The sequence below is a fragment of the Nanorana parkeri genome, unplaced genomic scaffold, assembly GCF_000935625.1.
Source record: "Nanorana parkeri isolate BGI_ZX_2015 unplaced genomic scaffold, ASM93562v1 scaffold292, whole genome shotgun sequence".
Lineage (NCBI taxonomy): Eukaryota > Metazoa > Chordata > Amphibia > Anura > Dicroglossidae > Nanorana > Nanorana parkeri.
The window spans coordinates 714,234-720,830 of NW_017306560.1; positions in this window are offsets into that span (position 1 = coordinate 714,234).

A 6,597-nucleotide genomic window follows, 5' to 3' on the forward strand; every position below is an offset into this window, starting at 1 on the left:
ATTATTAGCCGGGAAGCGGTCTCCATGCTCCCTCGTCACCAGGTGGAAGCATGGAGCCGGCTTTCCTGCCAATCAGGAAGCCGGGGGGGGGGCGGGTAATGACGTGCCGCCAGGCTTCCCGATTGGCCGCGGAGCCAGCTCCATGCTCCCTGGTGACAAAGCTCAGGTATCGGGATAGGCATCAGGAGCATTTGGGAGCGTACGAGTACTAGCATCAGTGCATCCCTACACTCCATACTTGATCTGGTTTTTTTTGAACATTGTTTCATAATCATAATCAGACACAAAAAAAAAGTAAAACAAAACCAATAACGAAAAAAAAAATTGTTTAACTGCCTCCGGGCCAGCCTGGAGCTCTCTAGATCTGAGCGGGCGTCTCTAGACGTCCGCTCAGACACGCCCCCTCGCTCGGCGCGCGCGAGCGGGAAATTGCAGTTTTTTAAAAACAGGCAGCGAAAAAAAAAAAGTAGCAAAATCATCAGAAAAAAAGTAGATAAGTAGGAGGAGTTAATTAGGGATTACCGTGTTTCCCCGAAAATAAGACACTGTCTTATATTTTTTTTTGCCCCCAAAAAAACACACTAGGTCTTATTTTCAGGGGATGTCTTATTTTTTTTATGTGCAACAAAATGGTCAGTATCGGTAATGCTGATCCCTTTCTTTCACAGGCGGAGTGCATCTGGTATCACTCCGCCTGTCACAGTAACCGGCGCTATAGAGGAAGTATCGGCTAATGTGGCTCTGCTGCCGCCGCAGCCTTGCTTTCTACAGCATCGGCTTCCTTTGCCATCAGGGACAGCGGTACCAGCGGTGCAGCAGTGAGGACATCAGACAGTGGACAGCGCGGTAAAGTACGGTACACATTACAGTACAGTACCATTACATTACATTAAGCAGTGCCTTCAGGGGGACAGCAGTTGGTGAAGTATGGTACTGGAGTGCTCCCTGTCACTGTGCTGTCTGGAGGGAGTCCCCTTAATATAGTATGTCCCTGCAGGCTGATACCATATCTCCTGCTCTTCAAGTTCCCCCTCACATGCTATCACCAAACTAGGTCTTATTTTTGGGGTAGGTCATATTTAACAGAAATCTTGAAAAATAGTGCTAGGTCTTACTTTCAGGGTAGGTCTTATTTTCAGGAAAACAGGGTATTAGAGTGAACAGTTAGTAAATAATGGGGTAATCGGGAACACTTTTTTTTTTCACTTTTAAGGTTATTTTAACGAATATCATATGCAGATTAAAGGTCACCCCTTGATCTGCATATGAATGAAACAAAGGAAATACAAAATAAGTGTTAAAATGTATTTCCCTATTGAGTTCCTATCAGTGTTCACAAACACTGTTAATTGATTACGTGTTTAACCAGTTGACATCCGCGGTGTTAAACCCCCTTCCCATCCAGGCCATTTTTCAGATATTAAATGCTCAAACTTTGTTTCAATAATGAATCCAGATCAAAGAAATATACATTGCCCAGCAAAGTATTTCTTTATATTTTTGCCCAAGCACTTAGTCATCATGTTTCTGAACAGCTTCAACTCTCTCAGCTCGGCGTCCCTTAAGTTCCTGCCCAGTACAAGATCACAAGGGAGAGCACAGTCTCCAGCAGCTGAACATCTACTAGCTTGGAGAAGGGAGAAAGGAGCAGGAAGGGGACGTGGCTTGCCTTGCTGCGCCGGTGTTTGTGGAGACACACACAGCTCACACAATGGTGGCTCCATAGGACCCTGCAAGGGAAAGCAGCCACCCTAAACAGTATATCAGGACCAGTGCTCAGGAGATCACCCTGTACTCCACTTTGGGGTATATGTAGCAGACCTAAGGTTACTAACCTGTTAAGGGCCCATTCACACTACATCATCTCCAGACCACCAGATTGTTTGCGGACCCAAAATGCATACTAATGTATCCCTATGCTATTTCTAGCCTCTGCACACCAGCGCAGTCCATTCCAGACCAGAAAAATACTGCATGTCTCCTTTTGTCTGGTCTGGAATGCACTGGAACGCATCAAAAATGCATGGAATGCACCTGAAAGCCTATTTTAAGCTAAAAAAGATCCGGAGTGCGGCAAAAACGTGATGCACTACGTTCCAGATCTGGTCCGGAAAATGGTGTGAACCCAAGAAAAGAGCTTTTCTGTTAGTTTTAGCAGGGCATGTGTTTGCACCCAGCAATACTTGGCCTGCTGTGATTGACAGACAGCATTGCACTATTTCTTAAAAGTAAAATCAGATCAGAATCCCCAATTTTCACAAATTATTGGCTAGCAGCAGGTGTCTTGCAAGAAATATGGAAATAGTATAAGGTGGTTTTGGTGCAGTTTTTTTGTCTTTCAAACAAAAAGGCAGCTCTAAGAACAGAAAGCCAGGAAGAAGTGAATGCTGTGCTTTGACACAAGACAAAAACCCTAAAATAATATCCCCCCCCCCAAAAAAAAACAAAAGCCAATTTTTATTATAAAGAAAAGCCTTGCAGAAATAAGGCGGCTTTGTTATGGATGGGCTACTGTCCTTAAGCACAAGCTAAAAGTAAAGGGAAAAAAGCACTATTGATCAAGCTTGTCACTGAGGCAGATAGAAGTCCTAACAAGGAGCTTTGGGTTAAAGTAGAACTGAAGACAAAACACTTTATTTTAGTTTTGGATAGAGCTAGGGAGGGTTCATAACCTGTCAGATGTTTTGCGATGTGTCTCTTTCCCATCACTTCTTGTCTAATAGTCAGGTAATGGGAGGATATTCCACCAAACAGAGATGATCAGCAGGGTCACCAGAACTAGGGCACAACTGGAAAATTTCCCATCTGTTCCTGTTCTGGTGACAACACACACATTTGGCATTTTCACTGTCAGTGGTAAAAGGCACCAGGACATAGAGAGAGGGTGAATCTCCCTAACGGAGATAGACAGCAATAAAAACCTGTCAGGGGGTTAAATCCCTCTCCACTCTATGCAAGGCTAAAAAAAAAAAAAAAGGCATGGCATCAGTTGTACTTTATGTAATAACCTGCAAACATGTAGGGGGAGCACACAAGGCAATGTACCCCATCACTGCAATTCAGTTTTCTTACCGATTCTTCACTCCATATCTTCTCCATACACAAAGACACTATAGTTGCTCTAAGTTGCCTTTTATAGTGAGGGGCTGGGTTATCCAGTCCCCCTCCCCCATTATTGGCTGCTGAGAGTCTGGCAGCCAGGGTTAAAGGGTATCATAGGTGGGTGCCAAAATTAACCTGCTGATGGTGAATTTGAATCCTGGGAATATGCTGCAAATTAATAACGGTGCAAATCCAAATCTCATCCCTCTCAGAGATATGCAACACTAATTTATGACAAAGTATCAAGCCAACTATGGGGAACATTACACATGGCCTCTAAGGAAAACATAGGTGGGAAGATAACATTTTGTAGCGATGATGTTAAATCATCTTGTGATAATCTGCGTAAAACCAACCCGCGACCACTTAAAGTGACACTAAACTCTGGAGTTAAATCTTAAAATACATTCAAGTACCTTAGCTATTAACAATACTGTACCTTGAGTACCACTCGGCTGTAGATTATCAAATCTCTGAAATGGTGCGGACCCTGCCCTTCCTTCTGGAGCGTGGCTACTTTTGCTCCCTATGGTCCCTGTGTGTGCTGTAAAGTAACCACCACTCCAAGCTCACTCCTGTGATGGACTACAATCTCACGTTTAGTTTACTAATTTGTATTGAGATTGTTGTCCATCACGAGAGCAAGCTTGGAGTGGTAACTACTTTATAAACACACATGGGGATCATAGGGAACCAAAGTAGAAGAAGGAAGGACAGTGTCAGCACAAATTCAGAGATGATTTAAGGATCCATAGCTGAGTTATATGTAAATAAGATACATTCTTGTTATTAATCCCTTCATGACTGAGGCCTTTTTTTCATTTTTTGTACCCATGTTATATTCCACATTTTAGGCCTGAAAAGTACTTAAAACCATTAATGGAATTTTTAAGGTTGAAATCCTGAGTTTAGTGTCACTTTAACTCACTTCTCCAGTACTCCCCCAGCTTCTCCTTCCTTAATCAAAACTGTTGGATCTCAAGGAGCAGTGACATCAGCGTCTCCATCATATGTACCCTCATGCTAGTTTGCTGCAGCAGACACAGGAAAAGTGGTGGGTAACACTAGGAGTACAAACCGGTCATGAGTGGATTACCCAGAAGGTGACAGTCTCTTTAACCACTTGAGGATTTTGTATTGTGTGTTACACAGCAGGAGCAGCTGTCAAAACACAGACTCCCGTGTAAAATTACACTTGCAGATCGTCTGCAAGTGTCATTCAGTAAATACAAAGCGACAATGTATCGTGTTACTGTATTTGCCATTTCATTCATATGTAAATCATAGGTGTGAACTTTGACCTTCAGGTAATCTGTATATGACAAATTAAAGAAACCTTACAAGTTTTTTAAAAAGAAAATTTAAATCCCATTTAACTCCTTAATTATAATCAGCCCTTATTTTCTTTCTGCTTTTTTTATTCTCCATTTTTTCATTTGTTTTGTTTGTTACTTTTCTTAGGGTTGCATAACAAGAAAATGTGCAAAATTGAAGAAAAAAAAACCCCTTCTATAATTATTTGTAGATGACTTTGGCATACTTTGTACTGGAACATCATTTTAGCATCATTTCTAATTGGGACACATTATGAAATAAAATGTATTCTTTGTTCTTTACAGTTTTGACTGGTGAAAATTGAAGAAATACTTTTTTTTAATGTCCGTCTTAATTCCGTAGAATATCAAAATAGATTTTGCAAAACAATATTGCCAGGAAAATAAATTCTAGTTTTTCTTTAAGAAAGAAAGATATATAAAATGATGACATAGTTATCGCCCATGGTGGAAATGTAAAAATTGCTCTGGTCAGTGAAAGGTTTAAGGGTATGAGAGCTGAACTGGTAACAGTGGATCCAAGATTAGATCTTAGGTTTTTGTCATGCTACATACATGCATGCTAAATAATGTCTCAATTTAACACTTGCGTGTAATTACCTCACAGAGATCACATTGGTTTTCCACACATTACCTTCATCCGTTTTTCTCACCGGACGATTGGTGCCATCTTTGTTCAGGCAATATTCTGGGTCAGCATCTATTTCTTGGACTGAGATGCTGTCTGAGATGAAGCAGTCTGTGCCAAGAGTCTTCGTTCACAAATGTCTGACACAGATAATAGGGGATCTATTACAACCTTTTTACCTTGGGATGTGCTGCAAACTTACACTGTTGCAGTCCGATCATTTGGAGAAAAGATATTTAGACCTGGCAAAGTCACATGTCTGGAGTTCAAGGTCTGCTCTCTAGTGACCAACAAAACTAAAGCAGAAAATGTATTACCAAACACCCCCAAGGTAGGTACTCTGCTTTCTGCTGACTCCTTAAAAAAAGCTTTGTGTGACCTAAAAAGGGAGTACCAAGATCTTTCTAATAACCACCAGATTGAGTTCTGCTGCAGAAACTTCAATGTGGCTGGTGATGCATCAGGAAGAGGTTTCAAGTTTCCACAAGTGTCCTCCCTGTAAAAGTGTGAGGGGCTTTGGACAATTGGCTACAGAAAACACAGGTAAAATGACTCTTCTAGCATTAACAGATCATTGGTTTCACTTGTTGCTTGAAACTGCCATTTACATTACAATTTATAATCGCAACTGTAATCTTTGGCATGGTATAAATGAGAAAATATAAAATTAATCATTGACCCAAATGCTACCTATGGTAAAAGTCTCCAGCAATGTCAGAACACATGCAGAATGTTCTTTTTAAGCCCAGTATATTTAGAGAGGTCTAGAACAAGAGGACCATAAAGTGGAATTAAAGACATAACTTTACATGTGGATAGAGTGGTGATGGGGTCAGAACCCTTGTCAGGTATGTATTGCTGTCTTGGGTAGGAACATTCACACTAACTGTTCTAATCACCAATGAAATGGTGAGAGGAAATATAACATTTTCAGTTGCTTTCCACTCTATCCAAAATGGGGAAAAAAAAATGTTTGGGATTTGGCTATACTACAAGAGGTAGATTTATAAAGCAGCGAGCCTGACAGTCACTGAATCTTCCTGGAGCATGTATTTTAAATGACAGTGATTGATTTACCACCAGGAAATGTTCTGTGAAAGTCACATTGACTGCTTTATAAATATGCCCGCAGTGTTCCCCTCACATCTGTTTTAGTTTATTCTTCTTTTACATGGCTGTAGTAACAACAAGCATCACAAGTCTGTGATTATAGGATACCAATTACAGAAAGATAAATCAGAGGAATGCACAGCACATGTCACCATGCACTACAACACATGCATTTTCAAACATTGAGATGCATTGCGTTAGGCAGCTTATTTTGAATGTGCTTTGAATCCACAGAAAAACAGGCCCTACACAATTTTTGTAAAACATATACAGAGTGTTGCTGTAATGCATACTGTGCTGTGACAAGACCTTAATTGCTCTCTAACTGTAAAGAGTTCTGCATTAGAACATCTCTACTGATTACTATATTTGCATTGATTACATTGCATCTTTGTTTTAAGTGTAATAAAACATTCCCCCCCC